The following is a 24,483-nucleotide window of genomic DNA, read 5'->3' as shown; positions in this document are numbered from 1 at the left end:
TTTTGATAGGGGTCTGGACTAACATCTTTAAAAGATTACCCTGGCTTTAGTCTGGAAAATAGACTCTAGGGAACAGAGAGGCAGCAGGGAATGGACAAATGGCCCAGGACTGGATGCGTGGCTAACGGAGCAGAATCCTGTCTGTGAGAGCTGGGAGACCTAAGGTCTAATCCCAGCCTCACTCCAAGCACTTGGCAGGATGGATAAGTCTCCCTCCACCTGGGTCTCTGTTTCCTCAAGAGGATCCATGGGGTTCCCCTTCAGGAACCGTCCGACTATGACATTCTGTCAACATCTGCCTCTTAGCCTTGTTCTTGTCAGTTGGACCCAGAGACTGATCTAAGGAGAGCAGATGGTCCCTTTGGGTCTGAGCAGCCCTGACATAGCCCACCTCACATGCACATGACAGAGCTCGGACCACAACACCCCAGATAGAGGGCCCACTGACGGAACCCACTCTTACCCTTCCCACTGGGCGCTGCTCCTTAGTCAAAAGCCAGACGGCACCCAGCTCTTAAAACAGCAACACATCGGGGAGCCTTTGATTGGGTTCAATGTCTTCTTTTGCTCCTCGCTCCCCTCGAGGACCCCAGGGACGCCCCTCAGGGTCCACACCAGTGTTTCCTCTGGGAGGGGAGCCCCGCTCCTCTGAGACCAGCCTTCCGAGCGCCCCCGCTCCGTGGTCTCACCAAAGGGAAGAGGGGTTTGACCTGGTTGGATATTGAATCTGGCCTCCTCCCTCCCTCCTTCCCTTTCATCTCCCAAAGTGGTCCTCCCCTGGCGGATGGGAGAGGGCCTGCTCTGTGCTGGGGGTCACACCTTCCCCCCCCTCCCCACTTCCTCCGCTCCCCCGCTCCCGGGCCACTTGCTTGTGCAGCTGCTTGATATAAATTCCTCACATACATCCCTGGCCAGCCAGTTTATTTTTATAAACAATAAATAGGACGACATTCCTATGGTGTCCCTCTCAGGCCAGCCTCGTTTACAGAGCCGGGGGACAGTGATGGAAGATCCATGGGGTTTATACAGATGGCCGCCCGCGTGTCATAAATCTCATACACACGAAGCCAGGGGCTTTTTTTTTTTTTCTTTTCTTTTTAAGAAACACCACCAGCAACAGAGCACCCCTCCCCACCCCGTTTTCTCTCTCTCCCCAAGATCACAAGGCATTATCGAGCCCTACAAATCACGACCAGATGATATTAAGTTGCTTTGCTAACACTCGGGATCCCTTCCGGTGTGTTATTTTTCTTCATTAGAAACGATAGCCCAAGTGCACCAAATCCTCTTTCCCTCTCCTCAAAATTTATAGATCACAGCCCCTAAACTAATTGTTAGTTGCACACCAGGCCGCGAGCTGTTTGTCCACAGAGCAATTACCTTCGAGGCCTTGATTAAAGGCGCGGGGAAAGCAGGAGGGAAAATGAAAGCCCGGCGGGGTGGGCACGCGGTCCTGACATCCGTCTGCGGATAAAAGCGAGTTGAGGGGCCCCCTTATCCATCACGGCCCCTCGTTCAAAGCCCGGCGTGTGACAGGCAGCGGGGAGCGGGCTACCCACGTCTTTTATGACATCATGAACCAAAGCAGCTTCCGGGCCACCCTGAGCCGCGTCGCTTTGGGGATGGGGATGGGGGGGGGGGGGGGGTAAGGGGAGAATTTCTTCCCAGTCTCTGTGTCACCCACCCAGGGTATGGTCCTTCCCGCCGCCCACCAATTCATTTCCTTCCCGGTGGATAAATCACTTGGATTCCGCGCGCCTGCCACCTCCAGCAGGTTCTCAGGATCTGGGGGCGAAGTGGGGCGCGCTCCCACCGACTGGCGTCGAGGTGCGGCCCTGGGAATGGCATCATCGTCCTACCCCTTCCTCCTTTCCCCTCCCCTCTGCAGAGCGAAATCGGCCTCCCTGGAGGCCAGATCGAAGACGCTGCCTCCCTGCGGCTATTTATAGGCAGAGAAATCGAGGCTCAGAGACGCACGGCCACTTGCCCGGCATCACGCAGCAAAGGGGTACCGGTGGCAAGCCTCCAGCTCCGCGCTTGATAGGCTACTCTTTAGAAACGTGGATGCCCTGGGAAATTTCGCCATCGCGAGACGGAATTTCAGTTCAAATGTCCGAGAAGGAATGGTTCCAATCGAGGTCCCTAACCATGGCCACCGCTAGTCCTTAGCTAGAAACACTAGGAAAGAGATTGTGTCTTTGAAGGGATTCTCGGGGCCTGATGGCTCTACTCTCGGTTTGGTCTCAGGTCGTGATCTAGTGGGTCGTGGGATGGAGGTTCGCATGGGCTCAGCGCTCAGTGGTTGAGTCTGCTTCAAGATTCTCTCCCTCTGCCCTTCCCAAATAAAATAAAAGGATTTTCAAGAGGGTAGTCCTTTTCCAAGAGCCTCAGGAGGAGAAATGTTATCATTTTAGCATACAGTCTTGGGCAATCAGGCTTCTGGGATGGAAATCCTGGTTGGAAGGACCCTCGTGTTGCCCCACCCAGAGCCCCTCAGCAACCGCTGTTCCTGCCCACATACACGGCTGCCCCCAGCAGCACCTGGGACTGCGCCCAAGGACACTTGCAGACAGAGAAGGCTGTTTGACCCTTGTGTGAAGCCAAACAGAAATGCCAGCCCATGAAATCACAGGGTACAGCTCTTGGGCAAGGAAGGATAGGGGAAAAGTTTTTATAATGATGGTTCTAAAAGGGGGGGGGCACTCTAATATTGGGGCAAGTCTGTCTCTTTATGCCCTCTTCAATTTCAGGTTTCTATAATGATGGTTCTCAACTTTTGCAGCAGAAGAGACCCTCATCTCGGGTGAGACTTTCCGCCCATCAATATCAGCTCCGTGCCCTCGATTCAGGATCGACAGAAATCCAGACCAGTGAATTTCCTTTTGACTTCAGTTCATGGTGGGTTCCATATAGCCAACTTGAACGGTTTTAATTCTGCGCTTGAGAAGTTGAACCTCCAAAAGTAATTCCTGTCCTTCCCCTACCTCATGCCCCACCACTATGAACTCTCATGGATTGTTTTCTCTTTGGGCGGCTTCCCAATTTTCATTCATTTCCTCTGCCCTCATATCAAAGTACTGTGGGGTGTCATTGTTAGCCCAGTTATATAACCAAGTATGATAAGAAAACACGTTCAAGTATGTATTTAAACAAATGTGTGTGATCTAATTAAATAATCAGGTATGATATCCAAGCTCTGTCTACTTGAAAAGTAGGTGTTCCCCTGAAAAATGAAACACTCACTTCTCATCCAGGGAACTGAACCTTTGCCAAGGTCCTTTTGAGACAACTGTGAAAGAGCCGATATCTGGAATAAGAAGGTAGAAGTCCATTCCTTTGTCCAGGTAACATGTCTGCATATCTCTGAATTGGCGCATATTGGGAAATCATGGTTTCCAATCGTGCTGATTTTCCCCTGCTGACAAAGGATGGACTGTTGGATGTGCATGGATCTGAGATGAATTCTTGAGTCACAGTGGCTCCCCAACTTACTCCCCTCCTGCCGAGCATCCTTGTTCCTCTTCTGGGTTTGGCCTCATGACCTAACGTAGTGACAGGGTACAGCAACCGTAAATGAATGTGCCTTTCAAAAATCACACCTTTCCCAAATAAGCTTTGCAGCAGATGGTTTGAGTTGAGAAAGGCGCCCCACAGAATCGCAGAAACATCAATGGCCTCCTAGCATGAGATCAAGAGCAATTTGACTACCTCCAGCCAGTAAGAAGTGATCCGGTAAAACACAGGGTCAGAGGGTGGAGGCACTCTCTGGATATTTTCCAGGTGAAGTCTGCAAATAGAAGGAGGTCAAAATGCTACCGCAGGGGGTCCCAGGCTGGGGTATGAACCATAGGTGTGACCCAGAGATTCAAGAGGCTGCTGGTGCTTGGGTAAGGAGACGCATACTCCGCAGCCCCACGGGGGTTGAGTGGAGGGATCAGCAGGTCCTAAGGAGAAAACTCAGAACGTCAGAAACAGAACCAAGAGTAGGGCTCAGGGCTTAGGGATGGATCTTCCTCTCAGGAGCAAAACAGAAGCTCATGTCAGCATGCCAGAAATTTCCTGCCTCCCCACTGCTTTAACCCCTCAATGGATCTCCCTTTTGCTCTCATTAAAGAGTTCAAACCTCTAAATAGAACTTTGCAAGGCCTCACAGAACTTTGACTACTCCTTGGTATCTGTCCTAATACTGTCCACTGTCTGACCACTGGGCCAGGCCGTCTGCAAACTGCAGGATCAGAGATGAACTATTCATGGTACCTGTCCTCAAGGAGCTCACAGTACAGAAAGGGAGATGGGCAGGCATCAAATAATTTGCACGGTCTCCTCGTGAGGGTTGTGGGAGCTGTCAGGTGACAAGTCGAGAGTGATCGGTGACTGGGCTGGGAGACGAGACTTCATGCTGAAGTCTCCCCATTGGGCCTGAAGGACTGAGAAACTATTTACATAGTGGAGGAGTTGGGGAAGGAAGACCAACCCAGCAGAGACTCAAGCTTGAATAGAGACACAACAGTTCAGACCACCAGGGACACAAGTTCTGTGAGGCAGGTGGTCAAGGAAGTTCCTAGGCAACTCGGTTTTCCAATCTGAGGTATGGGAGGGTATCTGGGCTCAGAGCCATGTGAGGTCACCTGTACTTAGGGACTTCCGAAGTCAGCACCATGTAGATTATACCCCCAAGAGCAATGGATTGGCTCATGTTCCTGTGAATTCCATAGAGCACCATGGCTTCAACTCTTCCACCAGGACCCTTCCTCCATCTCTTGGCTCTTCTTTGTTCCTTGCTGGCTTTGGTTTTCAGTGAGATTTTCCCCACATGATAACCCAGATCCCATCCATATCTTCATGCCAGACTTCTGACTCCAGAACAGTTAAATAATGAATTTGAATGGTTTACACTTAGTTTGTGGTAATTTATTATAGCAGCAATAGGAAACTGATGCATACTTGGGAAAAAATCACTGAAGGCTTTGAGCAGAGTAATGGTACTATCAGATTTTCTTTTTTTTTTTTAAAGAAACTGCAAATTTTAATCTGGGTCACACTCTATTTAACCTGATTTGACCTGATTGGGGGGTCAAAAATCAGCCACATTTTTCTGAGCTGATAACAAAGTTCTCAGGCAGGGCTGGTGAAAGCTATTTCCCTGTGTCATTGAACAAAGTGTCCCCGTCTCTGTCACATACGTCTATGACTTAAGCAAGTTTCTGGAAAGACAGTGCATCTTTCCAATTAGTTTCTGTGAAACTCCAAGGGAAGGAGCCTCATTGGCCCCAACTATGACACATGTCCACTGCCGGACCAAATGTTGGTGGTCAGGAAGAGGCAGAATTTCCATTGACCCATCTTGGGTTGTGGGCTAATTTCTGAGCTAGGGGTGGAGTCAGTTCTCCCCAGCAATGACTGTGAGTAGTAGAGAGTTGGCACTCCATGAAAAATCGGGGTGTTATTTCCAAAATGAGCAATGAATGAAGGATAAGCGAAAGCAAGCACTCTTTCCTATACAAATCCTAACCATGCGCTGGATCCCACGCCACAGATGTGTGATTTGTGCAGAGGACAACACTCCCATTGCCAAGAGGATGACTGCCTTGACTTTGATGTTCCTCAGTTTCCACAAGGAAGTTAGCTCTTCTGCCAGAGCGGCGTACTTCTTTGTTTTGTCTGGACAGATTTTTGTAATGCTACTGCCAAGGGCCATACCAACATCAATAAGGTCCAATGTTGTGTTAGTTTTATCAAGTAGCATAACTTCTGCTCTGGTGAGCTGTTTTGTGACCCAGAGTAGCTGGGCTTCAACATATTCTTTTCTCTGTGCTAATTTTTTTTTTTTTTTTAATCCAAGCCCACTTTCAAACAAAAATTGGTGGGTTCTCAACATTCTTATGCCTGTTAGAATTTGTGAATGTCAGCCAAGGTGGCTTTACATCTACTTTTCTCAGCAATAAGATTTTGCTTATCAGGCAAATGAGTTCAGGAGCAATGTGACTGGCCCACGTTTATTAAATCAGATCTTAAGGAGTTCACAAAATAACCTGTGTTAAGTTACTTCTGCCATTGCTGTGGCTACTTTACCATTGTATTGACTAAGGAAATGTCAGAAAATCTACTCTAGAGAGCAGAGATCTCTCTATCATCCTTTTCTTTTTTTTCTCCTTCCTTCCTTCCCCTCTTTTTTTCTTTCCCCCTTCCCTCCTTTCCCCGCTTCCTGAGGGGTGGGTGAGGAGAGGCAAGGTGCAGGGTAGGTGGAGGGTCTGTGAGTGTGAGCCTGCCCCAAGGACCTGAGTAAAGCCTGGGGGGTGGCTCTGTGTCTGAGAGCACATGATGTAGAGATAATACAACTAAGTTAGGAACAGGTAAGGTCACATTTCTAGGGGTTTTATTTGTGGCAGATAAAAAATGGCTCCCAAAACCCATGCCCTAATCTCCAGAACCTGTAAATGTTACCTTGTCAGGCAACAAGGAACTTTGCATGTGGGATTAATGGCATAGAACTTGATATGGGGAGATTATCCTAGATTATTCAGGTGAGCCCAATCCAATCATTCCAGTCCTTAAAAGAAGACTTCCCAGCTGTGGGCCCAGAGAAACATGTCAGAAGAATAAGGGTCAGAGAGATGTGACCTTGCTGGCTTGGATGATGAAGGCAAAGACCATGAGCCAAGGGATTCGAGCGGCCTCTAAAAGCCAGAAAAGGCAAGGAGGCAGGGAAGGCAAGAAGAATAGCCCTGCCAACACCTTGATGTTAGCTCAGTGGCACCACGTTGGATATCTGACTCCAGAATTGTAAAATCATGAATTTGTGTGGTTTAAAGTTACTTGGTGGTAATTTGTTACAGCAGCAATAGGAAACTGATGCCACGGATAACTTTGAGCAGAGGAATGGTACTCTCAGAATTTTTAAAAATAGCTTCATATTTTTTTTAAAAAAATTTAAATTAAAAAAAATTTAATTTATTTTTTAAAATTTAAAATTTTAAAATTTTAAAAATATTTTTTTTTAAAATATATTTTTTTAAATAGCTTTCATATTTTTATCTGGGTCTCACACTATTACATCATGATTGGGGTCAAACACCAGCCACATTTTCCTGAGCTGTTAATAAAGTATTCAGTCAGGGTTGGAGGACCCTAACTACTACCCTAACCATAGGACCGGGCATCTCTATTTCTGTCACAAAGCATTTGTAGCAATTTGACATGTTGTCACTAGCCACTGACACCAAAGTCTTGCTTGCTTCAGCAGCAGACATTTCTATCGGCTTTGATGCTAGTTGGATCTGTGTTCAGATCCTGGCCTAATGTGGGTGACCTTACACAAGTTGCAAACCTCTCTGAACCTCAGCTTCTCTCTATAGAACAGGCATTTTGCCAATACCCGGTGCATTGTGTCATTATGAGGATTAACAACAAACCTTCACACAGTCTCTGACATAGAGTAGGGCTCCAAAAAGGTGAACTTCTCCTTCTGGGTAGCTCCCTTCTTGATTTAGTTTCTTCCAGGTTGTACAATGCAGTCAATGTCTAGACAAGTATGGCAGTGGACATGGAGACTTTAAAAACCTAAGTGGCAGGTGAGAGTCCATTATCAATGCTGTGATGACCAAAGCACTCTCCATAAAAATTTCCCCTTAGTGATATTCCTAAAGGATAATGATGCTCGGCATCTTCCATAGTTATGAGGTGGACCAATGTGTACAAGGTACTGTTGGCAGTGAGGTTGCTCATAAGCACAGGACAGTTGGCCACACAGCTCTGTGCAAAGGGAGACAGTGGTCCAGTTTTAGACCAAAGACACACATAGTCCAGTAACCAGGGAGGCCATGGAAGTAGGTAATCAGGTCATTACCACCCAGATGCACACACACATACGCAAAGGCTTTCCAGAAATAATGTAGCCATTCCCTGTCCACCAATCTTTTATCATTTAAAAAAATGTTTCTGAGAAAAACACATAAACCTAAAGAAGAAACATCCAGCATGGGTCTTAGCCATTTTCATTACATAGATAGATGGATTGCCAGTTGAAACTGAAACATAGATATTGTTAAGGTCCCTCTGCTTCTTATAATCTAGGTAAGACTGAGTCAGGCTATGGATGTTCTACGTCCTTCTTCAAAAGTCTTCTGATTTTCAGGGTCACCTCCGGTTCTAGGCCCATACTTCTGCTGATTTTGAAGCTTTTAGAAATTGTCTGATGTCCTGCCAGTTTCTGTTTGGCCAAACCAACCCGGAAGCCTGAAGGCAAGGGTGCCCATTGATGTCATTTGCACAGCTCAACTGCCAAACACAGATAACAGAGTGGGTCTGAAGATACTGGTTCAATGGGGAAGTGTGTGTGTGGGGGTGTGTGTGTGCAAGATATCACGTGGGTTTGGGAGGTGGAGTCCTATGTGTGTGTAAGAGTCTGAGTGCAGACGGAAGTGGTGTATTCGTGGCTTTTGAAGAGAGGATGGGGGAGAAGCATAGGTTCTCTTTTCCATGTCTCTAATTCCTTTCTTTAAAGGGGGTCTTAGACTGGGATAAGACAGGCAATGGAGGAAAGCACCTAGATGACTGATGTTTTTCTGGCTTCTGTAATGATTTTAAATCCTCTGGACTCCGTTCAGATGTAAGTATCACCTCTGTGGAACAACAACCAAAACTCAGAGAGAATGGTGAGTTTTGATGGGGATGGGGACATGAAGAGAGCCAATCTCAGGTCTTCCCGGAAAACCAGACAAGAAGGGACCTTCTGGTACCCAGGATTCACCTGAGAGTTGGGGACATCCCAATGTGCAAGGTGTGAGGATATGGAATATCATCACTTCCTCCATTTGCTTCTGAATGAACCTTAGGACCACATCTATACCCACTCCAAGGGCTACCTCAGGTTGGTCTTCTCCATCTTCTGTACTCTTTTGGTTTTTCATCACACTTTTAAGCCCTTTTGGTTAATGACTTTTAACTACCCAATTCCAACCTCACATTCCCTCAAAATATTCTCATTGCCTCCATGAAGTGTCTCACCTTACTAGGTAGAGGCATTATTCTGGCCATATTAGTCCCTGAAAGCCAAATCAAGAACAAGGTACCATATATTGGAAAAGATGCTGTTCAACTTCTTACTACACACAGCTTACTCTTCCAACTCATTTGCTCTGCTTGTAGCCTTAGGAAAGATACCCCTGCTTACCTGTTGTGACATCATATTCCCTGGCCACAGCCAGTTACATTGGCAGTATTCACTTGATACTGGAGGAGCAAAACTATGTGTAGTCAGTGTTCACTCAGACTTTTGATTGCCCAGCTACTTACAGTCAAGGGAGTTGTGAACTGAATTAGCTGGTGTAAGACCTAGAGAGATGTTCTAGGATCTCTTGCCAGTGAGATCACCATAGTTGTCCTATTTCCATACTACATCCCATTTGTTTAGGACAACTTAAAGCAGATGCATATCAGACTTTAGATTGCCCAAAGAGACAGTTTTCTTTGTCAGATATCCCATGTTCAGAGTTTGGTGGAGTTTATGATGGAGGCTTTTAAGAACCAAAGTCAAGATAGCCAAGGTCATGGGATTCATTTTGCAGCCAGCTTCTGGCTAGGACACTCTCCACGGGCAAGCTTTTAGATATATATAGAACCCAGTTATAAAGTTTTGTCTATATTATAAAATAATAAACATTTTCAGCTGATAGCTGGGAGAAGAACCCTGCAGTCGGTGGGGACAAAGACGAGAAGGCAGAAGGGATGTGGATGTGATTTGGAGCAATAGCTTGGTGTAGCCAAAGAACTTGGGCTCTGAAGTCAAATTAAACCAAATGCAAAGCTCAACACTTGCCCACTGTGAAATAGGGGAACATGCTTAAATTCACTTATTTATTATTTGTTTGTTCAGCAAATATTTATTGAGCACTTTCTATGTACCTGACATAACACTAGGTCCTGGGGTCACCACAGAGACAAGACAGAGAAGCTCTGCTTTCGTGAAGTTTCACCATCAAGGGGAACGGTGTTCTGTCTGTGATGTTATGACAATGACCATTATGTGAACTACTATGAAGTCAGAGCAGAGCCTCCATTGACATGACACCTGTTCCCTTTGGTCTAAAACAGCTTTTTTTTTTTTTTTTTTTAAGATTTATTTATTTATTTGAAAGAGAGAGAGAAATGGAGTGTGTGTGCAAGTGGGAGGAGGGGCAGAAGGAGAGAATCTTCAAACAGATTCTCCCACTGAATGCAGAGTCCGACACATGGCTCAACCTCACAAACCATAAGATCATGACCAAAGCCAAAACCAACAGAGGCTTAACCTACTGAGCTACCCCGGAGCCCCTGGGTAAAAGAGTTTGTGAGTCCCTTGATGCTTCCTAGATCTTGAATTCCTGTCTATGTCTGCGTATCTTCTTCAATACCCCAAAATTTCTTATTGAGCGTCAGCTATCAGTCTGGCACTGATCCAAGAATTCAGAACACATCCGTAAAGAGGACAGCGATCCCTGGACTCTTGGAGTTACCAGATGGAGCCAAAGAGTGAATCACTGACATAAGAAAGAAACAAATTAGAGAGTCGTTTGTGTGCCCCCATAAGTAAGCCCTGAGAAAAGGTCTTGGTGGAGGAGGTTGACCTGAGACATGGTCCCAAGGAGCACAGATGAAGAGTAGAGGAGAAGGCAAGGCAGGGAACAGAAGAAAGATGATTAAAGGTACATCAGTGAGCAGATTACCACCATGGTAACTGGGAGGCATTCCACAGGGGATGTTCTGAGAGACCACATAGCGCCACCTCAGAAGCAACCCCCTGGGGAACAGGAGGCCAGGCACTTATCTGCAGACAACTATTTCCCATGGATTGGAAATTTTCCCAAGTTCATAACTCCTCCATATGTCTGGTTGCCCCTGCTCATGGGGCTGAGCAAGTTCTCCGCCAAAGAAAGCCCTTGGACGGTAAAGAAAAAAATCCCACATGGTTGCATGTACATGGCAGGGGACACAGGTGGGCCATGAGGATCGGGGTGCAGGCATCAAGAACGTCAGTTCCCTGTGAGTGTGGGAAAGCAACAGTGTCTGCACTAGCCCAAAGTTCAAGCAAGACCATACTGAGGCGGGGCTGGGACCACCAAGGTCAGGAACCTGGCCTCGGCCCCACTGGGGGCCACCTGCTGAGGAAAGGCACTCCCAGCCTGGGCAATAGGATGACTTTGCGGGGACCACAACCTGCTCTTTGGGTTTCACAGCATCTGCAGTGAAGACAGTGGAGAACCTGAGAGCTGTCCCACAGGGTGCCCTTCAGGGTTGTGCTTTCCAGAAGGAAACCAAACTGAACGAAACAAAAGCTTTCCAGAAGGTCTCAGAATGTGGGGACAAATCTGGGACTTCCAAGTGGACCCTGGGCATTATCAAGACCCAGGACACCACGGAGAGGAGCCAATCATTCTCCTGGATGGCTCAGGTACACAGTCACACTGCTCTAATCTCCTCAGGGATGAGCACCTGGCATCACCTGGGTTCCTCAGACAGGTAAGAGGAAAATCATGTGGCAGGACACCCCACCCCTGGGCTTGAGAGAATAAGAGCCCAAGTGGTATGACTCCCAGTGGCAAACCTGTGACCTGCTGCCCCTGGAGGGAACTGACAAACTTTCAACTTTTTAACCTAAACTCACATAAAAAAAAAAAAAAAAGTACATATCAACATGTCAGTTCAGTACATACCAATGGAATGTAGGTAATTTTTTTAAAAGCCATTTTATCTCATTTGTGGAATTTAAGGAACAAAACAAATGAACAGAGAAAAAAGAGCCAACCAAAAAGACAGACTTTCTTTATTTTCAAAAGATTGATTGATCAATTGATTGATGTGACAGAGAGAGAGAGAGAGGGCACAAGCAGGGGAGAGGGGCTGAGGGAGAAGGAGAAGCAGGCTCCCCGTTGAGCAGAGAGAGTGATGTGGGGCTCTATCCCAGGACTCTGGGACCATGACCATAGCCGAAGGCAGATGCTTAACTGCCTGAGCCACACAGGTGCCCCCCAAAACAGTCTCTTAACTCTGGAGGACAAATATGGTTACCAGAAGGGCGGTGTGTGGGGGAAGTCAGAGACAGGGATGCCGTCCTGAGCACCGGGTGTTACCTGGAAGTGATGCCTACTATGTTATACACCTGAATCTAATATTACATGCATGTTAAGACTACCAGAATTTAAAAAAATATATTTCATGCCATCACATTATCCTTACCCTTACTGCCTGTTTCACAGTCTGATACTGAGGTTATTTTATGTAATACGATAGTACATTTTGTCTTTTAAAACACTGGTCAAGACTCCCTAGTTACTTCTAGAACCCACTCTCCACTCACCAATTGGTGGGCCTCTTCCGTTTAATGCTGACCAAGCAGGTAAGGGATTGGCTACTGAAGTAGGAGCTCTGAAGGAAAACAACAAAGCCTGTCCCAGTCCTACCTCACTGCATCCCTGGTGAGCAGGGCAGGAATATAAGGTTCAAGGACATCTGAAGGTCACAACCTTTTTTTTTTTTTTCCTTTCAGGTAAGCTTTTTATTTAAGTACAACATATACCGAAGGGGGGCAGAGCACACGGGGAATGCCCCAGTGAAGCCAGCACCCAGAAGCCCCTTTGCACCTCCTCTCACCAGCCCAGGGCAAAATGATCTTGACTTCTAACTCCAGATGTCAGTTTTCGCCTGTTTTTGAACTTCGTAAGCCTCAAATCAGGCAGGATGTACTTTTTTCCTATCTGACTTCTGCTCTGTGAATCTAATGCGTGTGACACTCTTCCGCGTCCCTGGGTGCCGCTGGATCTGTCCCTTCTCACTGCTGTGTATTCAACGCAACTGTGTGATCAGACTATCGCTGCTCTTGGAAACCCTGGGCCTTTGCACTGCCTCCAGTTTGGGGCCGTAAGTCCCGCTCTGAACGTTCATCTGGGATGGACACATGTGCTTATTTTCTATTCGTTATTTACCCAGGAGTGAAATTGTCAGATCATAGAATATGTATATGCTCAGCTTTCGAAAATACTAACCAGATGTGTTGCGGGCCACTCCTGAAAAAAAAAAGTTGAAAACCGTTAGAGGTTCCACTTTCTTCGTCCTCATCATGAAAATAGGTTGTAAAGAGTCCCTTGGTGGTGGCGGGGGGGATGAAAAATAAATATTCTTACAGCTAAAGTTACTTACTCTACGGAGGAGAAGAACGTCAAGGAGAAAACTGGCCCTCTTGTCCGCCAATGGGCAGGCATTTGGGGAAGCCTGAGGAAGTGTCTTTCCAGTTTGTCATTTTAAAATTAAAACCTGCCACGTGGCTCCATCCGGAGGACTGCAAGTGTCTCAGCCGTCTCCAATCTACCCCCACCCCCGTCCCCCAAAGGCATCTCTCAGCTCAGGTTTCCAGAAATCCAGACTGTATCCCCACCATTTTCAGGCTAGATGCTAGATATACTTTGGAAGATGCTGACTTTCCAGGAGCTGCCTAGAAGCCTCAAGAGCCAGAGAAGCCGTTGTTAAGGACATAAATCCTCGAGGTGCACACAGATTTGGAAGCTAGAGTTCTAATGGGTGATGTTATTTCCCGCTTTGGGTCCTGGTTCCTCCATCCGCAAGATGGGTATAAGAATGAGAGTCCATAGGCTGCTGGGCTAGTAAACAGGAGAGCCTGGAATGCATGAACCCCAGTTAGCGCACTGCTCGGGGCTTGATCCTCAGTAAAATATTAATGCAATCAGCAGCCTCTCCTTGATTCTTCGTGCTTGCTTGCTGTCAGAGTGGGGGTGTTCTGAGCCGGGTGGTAGGTAAGCTGCACACTGAAGATGGGCTCCCCCCCTCCTCTAACAACTCCCCTCCCCCGCCTCCATTCACGTGCCATCAGAACCTCCACTCCCCCTCCATCCCCCCAGCGCTCAACAGTAGCAGGAGTGTCCGCTACAACTGCCAGCACCCCATCACACTGAGCCTGCTAATCCTCCTTGCTCTCAGATGTGGTTAGCTGGGGATGGGGACAGCAAGCGGGTGGGGGCGGGGGTGGGGGAGCAAGCCCCAGGCAGGCGGTGACCATGTTGCAAACACAGGGCAGCAAAGCTGAGCTGCCTGAAGTTTGCAGCCAGGAGCAAACGGGAAACAAATTAGTTCAATCCCAGAATGTAAACCAGCACTGACAGAGATGCATGGAAGAGCCATGCAAGGAAAACGCGCTGCAATTTCTCATCCAGTTGGGGGTGGAATCGATGCCTCGGGACACAAGCCACATAGAAGATGCTGCAGCAGGCCCCGGGGACCTGGGATTGCCTTTGAGTCCCAGATGCAGCAGGTGCCATCACGTGGATCTGGTGCACGTGTTTTGGTGCCAAGAGTCCCACATTAATGCTCAATTCAGGAACTCAGAATTTTAGGACTCGGAGATCATTTCATCCAGAGATTTCTACACGAGGATTCTGTGAATATGTGTGCGAGGGAGGGGTGTTGTAGGGATGGAAAAACACTGAAAGGCTGGGGACCCAGCTTCAAAGCTCTCATCTCTTTCCTATGAGGTTGAATTGTATAAACTTGTGATTTTGGCCTCTCAGAAGCAGGACCATGAGAATTTCATGTGGCTCCATATTTTATATTGGTGTTTCATGTAAGGTGCCGTTTAAACAAAGCATTCTGGGGTTAAATGGATCTGATGTATCCAACCTCCTGGTTCAGACTGGGGAGGGGTGTGGTGCAGGTTGGACACGGTCCTGCTCCAGCCACCTGCTCCAGGAGGAGGGCAGGCTATGGGGTACCTCCACTTCATCTGTGACCCTAGCCCAAGGCCTGGCATACACTGAGAGCTGGACTAGTGCTCAAATAAAGCGGGTGTAAATTCCACCATGGATTCTATCTTCATTCATTTATTTATACATGGACTAGCATTCATTGTACCTAGTGTGTATTAGGTACTTGACTAAGTGCTGGGTTAAAGCAATTAAGCAGACACACACCCTCCCCAAAGCCATTTATAGTCTAGTGGGTGAAAAAGACATTAAACAGACAATGCCTGAGTATTTCTTACAGTTGTAATGAATAGGCAGGGAGGAAAGAGTGCAGGGAATCCCTGAGCACTGGCTTGGTCCAAAGCGCGGGCCGCCCCATATCGAGGGTGGGGCAGACAGTGCACTGGTCAAAAGGATTTGCCATCTCTACCTTGGAAAGGCTGTTGAGCTGCTGAGCTCAGGTATGGTCATGTGGCTTGCTTTAGCCAATGAAACACAAGCACGGGACCGGTCACTTCCAGGTAGAAGACTCCAGAGTCAGTGTGTCATGCTTTTTCTTCTGCCACATTGCTGCATCCTTAGCCAGAGTCCTAGACCACTCACCATGGGTATGAAATTTGAGCAAGAAATGAACATGCATGATTAAAACGCCCCAAATTTTTGGACTGCTTCCGATTATTTCAGCATAAGCTTGACTCACACGGTGATACAGACGCTTATGCTTGAATCTGATATGAAATCACGTTACGATTTTCTATAGTCTTCCATTCCCCAAGCGCTCAGCAAGTGGAGTATGGTAATTGCAATGGAGGAAGGACAAGTGTGCTTCCCTGTAAGGTCGGGGAAGGGATCGCCCGCTTGCATGTCAAGAGTGAGGGCATCTTAAGCAGGGGCCGACTGACCCTAAACGTCCAATAAGTGAAAATTACTGTACTATCTTGTGATCCTAGTCCAACTCACATTTGAGGAACAGCCAGCAGACAGGTTGGACTTGAAACCATCATACTGCCCAAGATCTTTCTTTGAACCCCAGAAACCACACACTCCAGGGGCCAGGGCCTCACTGTTCCCAGAGCCTCACGGCCGCAGAAAGGAACGCATCTTTCCCTGCTTTAATGTTTAAAATCCCAGAGACGCCTCCCTATTGGCCCAGTTGGGGGTCACATGGCTGCCCGTGAACCAATGACAGCCGTCTCCCTGTGAGATGCTGCTGAATGGGTGTGCAGAGACTTGGTCTTCTCCTTCTGTTCAGTCTGCTATGGAAAGAACAGACATCAAAATAATGGTGACAGGCAGGGTCTCCACTTTTACGTCTTTATGCAGTCATGCACAGAAGGCTGTATTTGGCATGGAGTTGGAGTTGGGATATAGAAAACATACATACAGGGATCCTAGGGTCTGGGGAATCAGGAACGAGAACAAGAAATTATCTAGACCTTGTCTAGCCCCGCTGCATGGACACTTCCCTGTGAGACCCTGCCCCTGAAATATGGCCTACCTCCCAGAGAGTTCTGGTTCCCCGAAGCGGCTGACTGTAGCCTCCTCCATCCCCGAGGAGTTGGAAGGCGGTGAAGGCTGGCTCCTGCAGCGTTAGGCAGTGCACCTGCCGGCGGGCGAGGTGATGGGGGGGCCGGGACAAGGCTGGCTGGCCTCATTTATCAGGAGACCAAACCTTTTCTGGAAGGAGCCCAGAGGCTTAGGTCTCACTGACCAGATCAAAGTCGGTGGCCACTTCTAACTCAAGAGAGGCTGGCAGAACAGGCTTATTGTTTCTCGGGTCTTCATAGTGGAAGGCAGCACAGGGCTGGGAACGCCTGTAGGTCGGTTAGTTAGCCTGTCTGCTCTGGGGAGTTCCCTTTGTAAGTGCCATGTATGAGTTTGCTCGGGCTGCTATAATAAAATACCACAAAATACCACGGATGTGCTGAGACATATCTCATAGTTTGGAGACTAGAAAGCCCAGAGCATGGTGTGGACAGGGCTGATTCCTTCTGAGGCTCAGGGAGAACCTGGCCCAGGCCTCTCCACTGACTGCTGGTGGCTTGCTGGCCAGCTTTGGCATTCCCTGGTATCATTTCAATTCCTCCCTCTCTCTTCAAGTGATGTGCATTTTTCCTGTGTGTGTGTGTGTGTGTGTGTGTGTGTGTGTGTGTGTCCGGATGTCCCAGAACACCAGTCCTGTTGCGTTGGGACCCACCCTAATGACTTCTATAAATACCCTCTCTCGAAATGGGGGTCACCCTCCGGGCTACCGGGGGGCTAGGGCTTTGACATAGGGAATTTGAAGGGAACACAATTCAGCCCATAACACGCAGTTTCCGGCTGTCTAAAAGGAGCATAGCCAGAGTGCCTACGTGTACTGTGGTGTGAGGCGTGAATGGGGCAATCCCCTGTGGGAGCTACCGTAATTCCTGGCCCCGAGTGAGCAGAGAGTAGTACCCAGCTGTGATGGGGGCTGGCTTCCAGAGCCGCACACTCCTATTGCTGAGGCCGAAGCCTTGTAAAAGGAAGATGGAGTCAAAGAGGAGAGGGACCCGTTAATATCCAGCCACCTTGACTCTGCCAGCATCCCCAAAATGATAGCCAAGATTTTCAGCCAATAGCCTCGGGGCCACACGTGACTTCAGAGCTCACCAGCGGACATTCCTATCCCAGGATTGCCCTGCCCACTGGCAGTTTGGGACAACTGGTCGCCCGAGTCAGTGGAACTTCTGTGTATTATTCAGGGAGGCCCCCCTGTGCTTGGCGGCCTTACTGGGCACACATTTTCCGGGAAACAACTTTAAGCAGTTCTAAGTGAAAGGCCGAATTTTTTGGGGGGGCAATGCGGGGGGTGGGGGTGTTCCTGATCCCTTGTCTGGTAATCCCTTCTCTTCTGTGCAGTGAAGGAGCCTACCTCTCCTGGGGGTCCATTCTTATCCCAGTAAGAGCAGGACACGCTGAGATCTTGCAGGTTCCATGGGGCTCTTCTATCTTTGCACCATAGTGTTTTGAGTAAATTACAAGGCTCCTCTCAGTGGTGGGGGCTTTATTGTTCTGCTAGGACATCTCCCTTTGTCAAAAAAACAATAACTTGTTGTAAGTAGTACTTTTTTAGGTTTACCATGCAGACAGACTAATTGTATCTTTTAATCTGGGTCAAACTGCTCTTGCTTATTACAAATTGGCTCTGAATCCTAAAAAGAGGTGGGGGGGGGGCGTGGGATGTGAGGAACATTTGCAAATAATTTAGAGGCAGACTTACCTTCCGACAAACATTATGTCATGTGGGGTTGAAAGGCTTACCCGGTCCCCAGACCAGTTGGGCTCTGGTTGACCCCAAGGGAGGCTAGGGGACAGAGAAGGCCTTCTCCATTATGGATTCTGGCTGCTAACATGGGTCGAGAACCAAGGCAACCCTCCTTCATGCAACGGGATACAGAATCACGTATGCCAGGCCAGATGATGGTCTCCAAAGGCACTAGGCCCTACTTCCTGGAAACTAAGACTGTGACCTTATTTGGAAAAGGGGTCTCGTAGATGTAATGAAGTTGAGAATCTTACCCTGGATCATGCAAATGAAATCGGAGAGGCAGAGGGAGAGCCGACACAGACAGAAGGGAAGGCAGAAGCCAATAGAGGCAAGGAATGCGCTCTCCCCTAGAGCCTCTGGAAGGACCACTGCCCCACTGACATCTTGATTTTGGTCCAGTAAAAATCAGTTTGTGACTCTGGCCTCCGGAAATGGGAGAGACTACATTTCTGTTCTTTTAAGCCACCAGGTTTGTGGAAATTTGTTATAGTTGCACTAGGAAATGAATACACCAGGGGACTCCAGTTGGTGGCTCCTCTCTGTCCAGAGAGAACCTGCTGGAAGTACCCTGGGGCACCATATGCCATACCTGTAATTCCTATGAACCCAATAATCTGTCAGGTACTGTCACTTGCTTCAGTGTATAGGTTCAGATCACTCAAGACTGATTTCTCCTGAGCTCAAAACAATTTATGGAAAGGGTTGATGACAATGAAAAAAATGGAACCCAAACCAGGCAGGTAACCCCTATCACAAGGAGGGCAAGAGAGATATATTTCACCTAATTGACTGAAAGAAAGAAAGAAAGTTCCTTTTTTTTTCCCCCAAGAATTTATTTGTTTGAAAGAGAGATAGAGAGACAGAGATAAAAAGTGAGAGCATGAGTGGAGAGGAGAGGGAGAAGCAGACTCCCACCAAGCAGGACTCCACCAAGGACCCTGAGATCATGCCCTGAATCCAAGGCAGATGCTTAGCCAATTGTGACACCCAAAAATCCCAGGAAAGAAAGTTCTTTGGATGAAAGTGAAAGAAAAAAAGTATTAGCTTTATCTAAGTATCTCTGATAATTCTTAGAGGATTAAGGTGAGGCTAGCATTTACCATATCTAAGGTGTGTTTTCAGGGGTACTTCTGGATTGTACACTCCTAAATGCCTTCCCAGACAATAAATTCCACCATTAGAGTATTACTCCTTTGGTGAGTTCAAGCATTTACCTACTGAGAGCCAAATATCACCAAAAAAGTCTACCCCAGCTCTTAAAGTCTTAGTGCAATTTGTAATTTATAGTCTTTTAGTGGCTTCCTAAAGCTGCAAGAAAAACCCGAATGTCTTTTCTATGGCCTCCAACACTAGCATGATCTGAACTTCTCCTCCTTGCTCTTATGTGTTTTTTCCAATTGTCCCAGTGTTCAAAGGTCCCTCCTGTTTGGGGCCTTTGAGAAAGCTGCTCTATCTAGTTAATTCATCCTTTCTCCCAGTAACCCCTGAACTCCTGAGGACAGAGACAAGGGCTCTGCTGCTCATTTCTTAGTTTTCAGAATCAAAGTCAGTGCCTGGTATATACGTTATTTATTAAATACATATTTGACGAATGAATAAATGAATGAAACCAGTTCTAAAAGGAAGGCACTGAGCACAGTGGAGTTTTATTTTCTTCATGTAATGAAGAATATAGAATAAACAACAAGGTTGGAAAAAAGAGAATGCCGATAGGCTGTTTAGTAAAGATTGTGTTTGGCTGCACATAAAAGAACAATTGCTTCAGACAGATAGGAAGTCCTGAAGCGAATGTCCCAAACCACACAGTGCTGTACAGTTATCAGAAACCAATCTCCTGGATTTGTGTTCCATCACTTTATGACTGGCTCCAATCGTCAAGCTCGCCTCAGGGTCCAGAAAGGTTGTCAAGGCCCCAGCTATCACATCCAGATTCCAGACCAAAAAAAAAAAAAAAAAAAAAAAAGCAGCAAAGGGGGTAAGTTGTATATCACTCAGATGAGTTAGACATTTTTAAGGAGTTGTTCCCAAAACCCCACCCAACAACTTGTGTTTGCTTCTCACCAGCCATGCACAGGAAAATGTAATGCTTTAGTTAGACAAATTGCCAGCCAAATAAAATTGTAGTTCTGTAGGCAAGGAAGAAGGGGAGAAAGCATATTGAAGACGCAGCCAGCAGTCTTAGTTAGCCACAGGGGCTAAGGCTTTGGTGGAAGGATCCAAGGCAGGATACTTTATTGATTCATTCCACTCATTCACAGAGATACATTGACTTCCTGGGGCTAAATACAGACAGGGAAGGGAGGAAATAGGAAGATAGTGGAGCATGGTCCTTACATCCAGGATGCTTACATTCAGGTAGCAGGCACAGGCTGAGAAGTTCAAGCCAGAGCCAGAGTTGGTGAAGAGCCAAAAGGAGGGATTGCTAAATGCTACAGGTGTGGGAGAGATTCTCCTTTTGCGGAGGCGGGGGCGGGGGGTGGGGGGGGGGTACGGGTAAACTGGAGGGTGGTGTTGGAGTCTGAGAGGAAGCAGGAGTTTTGACAGGCAGATACAATATTACCAAGTAGGGAGCTTGTTGTAGAGAATACATTTCAGGGGGAAGGGGCAGCTCAGGCAAGGTCCCAGATTGGGAGCATCTAGAGATGAACAACAGCAGCAGAAGAGCTGAGCGACAGAGGATGACCTCAACACTCAGTACTGGGGTCCCATGATCTGTCCTGTTCACAACCCAACCTCTTTTCCTACTCTGACCTTTACCACAGAGTCAAATAAAACAGTAAAATGTTTTACTGAAAGTTCACTTTTTGGAAAAAAAAAAAAAACTTTCGTGAAACCTTTACGTACTGCTTCTATCACTTAGACTTTAAAAACTTAAAAAATTTTCAAAGCGCCAAGGACATGGAGGTACAAGGATATATTTTATTATGGAGATTGGACAGGTTGCTTTTAGTGTGAACATTTGAAAGAATTTAGTCTTGAATGTTTTCTGATTTAAAAAGTTTTAGGGGCACCTGGGTGGCTCAGTGGGTTAAGCCTCTGCCTTCGGCTCAGGTTATGATCTCAGCGTCCTGGGGTCGAGCCCCACATGGGGCCCTCTGCTCAGTGGGGAGCCTGCTTCCCTCTCTCTCTGCCTGCCTCTCTGCCTACTTTTGATCTCTCTGTCAAATAAATAAATAAAATCTTAAAAAAAAAAGTTTTAAAGCTTGTTTAAGAAAACTTCGATGTTTCAAGATACTCTTTCCCTTCATTGTAGACCTTGTTCATAAAGATTCATTCCTTGAAATATTTTGATCCTTTCTAATATTAACCACAGCCATTGAACTATATTGCTTTTTAATATATTGAAAACATTTTTTTTAAAGTTCATTCATCCGGTAATATACTATTTCCCTCTTGCTCCCTTTTCTTATCTGGAATCTAGATGTAATAGCTGGAACCTCAGCAACCTTTTTGGAAAATATTGGATAGAAGTCACGTGAGCTTTTGTATCCCTAATGAGTCTATCACTCCTCACATCAGGGCCTTGGCTCATTCCTTCCTTTTGTCTGGAGGGTCCTCTCCACTCTTATCTCTTTGAACTCTTTTTACCCTTCCCATTTCAGACCAGACATCACTCCCCATGGAGGCATTCCCCACTGTCTTCTCCAAAACACGTCCACTGTGTTATTCTCACTCAGTGTACTTTCCTCTGTATCTCATGACATTTATTACAGTTTGAGATATTTTTACTTGTGAGATTATCTAATTAGTGTTTATCTCACCCATTAGATCATGACCTCTGAGTGGCTGGGACTGGCTCTTTTTGTCTGCCCCTTGGTGAAACTTAGGACAGAATGGGCATCCAATGGACACTCATTGGTTTAATTGGGGTGTGTGTATGTGTATGTCTGTGCTTGTGTGTGTGTTACAGCTAAAGACTGATGGGGGTTAATGTCCGGTGAAGATAAAAAGTAGAAAATTAATTAATTTTTAATTAATTTCTAATTAATTTGTTAATTTTCATTAATAGATTAATGAAATCCTCCTGCCTCAGGGAGAAACATTAGCACAGGGAGAGACTGAATAAGCGTGGTTTCCCACCTTAAAATGGAAGGCGTGGAATTCAAGCACATTTATGAAATGCAAACATCATTTAGCAATGGTCTGGAACCAGGTACAACTTCTTTTTTAGATGATTAGCTTTGGGCATAGCCCAGGATGGAGTTCTGGAAGGATCCTCTCCTGAGGGCTGTCCACCGTCATTGGTTCACCATGAGCCTGAGCGGGGGAGGGGAGAGGGGGAGAACCTAGCTTGGAGGATTTTGGTCATTCGGAATTCATGATTACTCAACTCAGCCAGGCTGCCACTGTACTCTAGGTCCCCTCAAAGGAAAGTTTTCTGAACCAATGAGCCCAAATGGTGAAATTTCAAGGAAGCCCTTCAATTATCTGGGAAACAAAGGCTCCCTGTAGCAACACAGAGGAATCTATTTGCATACAATTAATATGTTAATTACAAATCATTAGCTATTATTCCTTGAAGCTGGGGACTCCTATGGGCATCCGTGTTAAGCAAGGCTGGCCACCTTACTAGAATTTCCGTCTGTATTTCAAGGTAAGGCAACTACCTTTCTGGTAGATTAGTGCAAAAGGAGGGAAGGGAGAGAAGGAGAGGGATTTGCAGCTGACATGTGCCCCGGGATTACTGGGCCAGTCATCGGGTTCAATGCTCTACATACCGCCGCCCCCTTCATTCTCTAGCCACTCTGAGATAGATAGCATTATGTTTACCATTTTACAGATGAACAAAACTGAAAGGTAAAGGTAAACTCACCTAACCAAAGTTGCAAGACCTAATTATATGCAGGGTGTCAAATCCAGATCATGTCTTCCCCGAAAGCCCATCCTCCCCCAGCACCATCAGACACAGCATCTCCAAATTCTACAGCTCTGAGCCTCCTGCATGCTGAAGGACCTTCCACTGATGACCACAAACGCAAAAGGTTTAAATGCTTGTGTGTGTGTGTGTGTGTGAGAGAGAGAGAGTGAGTTATGTAAACTATAATGAGGTACCTCATTTCTAATGAGAGCAGTTGGAAAATATTTTAAAAGTCTGACAAATCACTTGCGACGACATGGATGGAACTAGAGGGTATTATGCTTAGCGAAATAAGTCAATCAGAGAAAGACAACTATCATGGGCTCTCCCTGATGTGAGGAAGTGGAGAGGCAATGTGGGGGGCTTGAGGGGTCGGAAAAGAATAAATGAAACAAGATGGGATCCGAAGGGAGACAAACCGTAAGAGACTCTTAATGTCACAAAACAAACTAAGGGGGGCTGGAGGGAGGGGGGTCGGGAGAGGGTGGTGGGGTTATGGACACTGGGGAGGGTATGTGCTTTGGTGAGTGCTGTGAAGTGTGTAAACCTGGTGATTCACAGACCTGTACCCCTGGGGCTAATTATACATTATATGTTTATTAAAAAATTTAAAAAATTTAAAAAAAAAAAAAGGTCTGGCAAATCCATGCTTGTGAGGTAGTGGAATTCTGGGAACTTTCTTACCTCTCTGGTGCAATCATAAATTGGTAAAATCATCCAGAGATGCAATTCGCTGATGTCTAGGAAAACCGAAGATTCAGATGCCCCATGACCCAGCATTTCCTCACGCATGTGTAGATGCTAGAGAAATTTTTGCACATTTTCATAAGGAGACATGGACAGGAATACCCACTGCCATAGGGCTCGAAACACAAGAAAAAAAAATCAAATCAAACTAAGTATCCATTAACAGGGCAAGAGAGAAGTGAAAGCGTGGCCCTTACTCCATGAAAGTTTGGGGGGGTCTCGAAGCTGAACCGGAAGTCCCAAACCCCAGGGCACAACATGGAGAGCTATCAAAACAATGTTTGGGACCAGAGTCTCCAGCTGCGGCAGACTACCAACAGAGTTATAATATTTTTTTAAGTTTGAGAGCAGATGGACACATACAAATGAAGTGATATTATCCAAACACGTATGGGAAAATTTAAAACAGTGGTGAGCACTGGGAAAAAGGAGGGAAATAGCACGGGGAAGAGACTTTGACTGTATTTGCACTGTTTCCTGTCTTAAACCCAGGGCTGGGTACCCCAGTGTTTATGAAAATATTCTCTGTGGCTTTTTTTTTTTTTTTTTTTGGCATGCCTGAGATATCACAGCAGAATATCATTTTAAAAGAAGGAGAGGGAGAAGAATTGATTTTCTGTAAGAAATACCAGCGGGTAAGAGGTGGCCAGGATGGCTCTAGATGAACCCAGGATGGGCTCGTCTCCCATCCCTTGGCCAGATGTGCCCTGCCATTGGTGGGCGGTCCTGCCGGCAGCTCAGCCACACGTGGCGATGCCTGCCAGCCGTAAGTGCAGCAAACCTCCCAGGATGCCCCCCGCAGCCTACTGCAATGCGGCATGCGTTCCCTGGCAAGTCATGTTTCCCCCAGGTGAGGGATA

The 24,483-nt window shown here is 46.7% G+C and overlaps 1 long non-coding RNA gene across 3 annotated transcripts; it reads left to right on the top strand.

Moving 5' to 3' along the window:
- Positions 1-1,601: 1,601 nt before the first annotated feature.
- On the top strand, positions 1,602-13,708 carry LOC101692008. Of its 3 annotated transcripts, XR_001178129.2 has the most exons (3): positions 1,602-1,827; positions 2,783-2,898; positions 12,524-13,708. It is a non-coding gene; the product is annotated as an uncharacterized LOC101692008 (long non-coding RNA). The 3 variants fall into 3 exon arrangements; XR_001178128.2 differs by lacking the exon at positions 12,524-13,708 and having other exon boundaries at positions 2,786-3,190; XR_001178127.2 differs by lacking the exon at positions 12,524-13,708 and having other exon boundaries at positions 2,783-3,190.
- The last annotated feature ends 10,775 nt before the right edge of the window (positions 13,709-24,483 follow it).

The sequence above is a fragment of the Mustela putorius genome, unplaced genomic scaffold (genome assembly GCF_011764305.1).
Source record: "Mustela putorius furo isolate JIRA1106 unplaced genomic scaffold, ASM1176430v1.1 tig00000174_pilon_pilon_pilon, whole genome shotgun sequence".
NCBI classification, from domain to species: Eukaryota; Metazoa; Chordata; class Mammalia; order Carnivora; family Mustelidae; genus Mustela; species Mustela putorius.
Note: the sequence above shows the minus strand (reverse complement) of the source record. Positions and strands in the feature narration are given on the sequence as shown.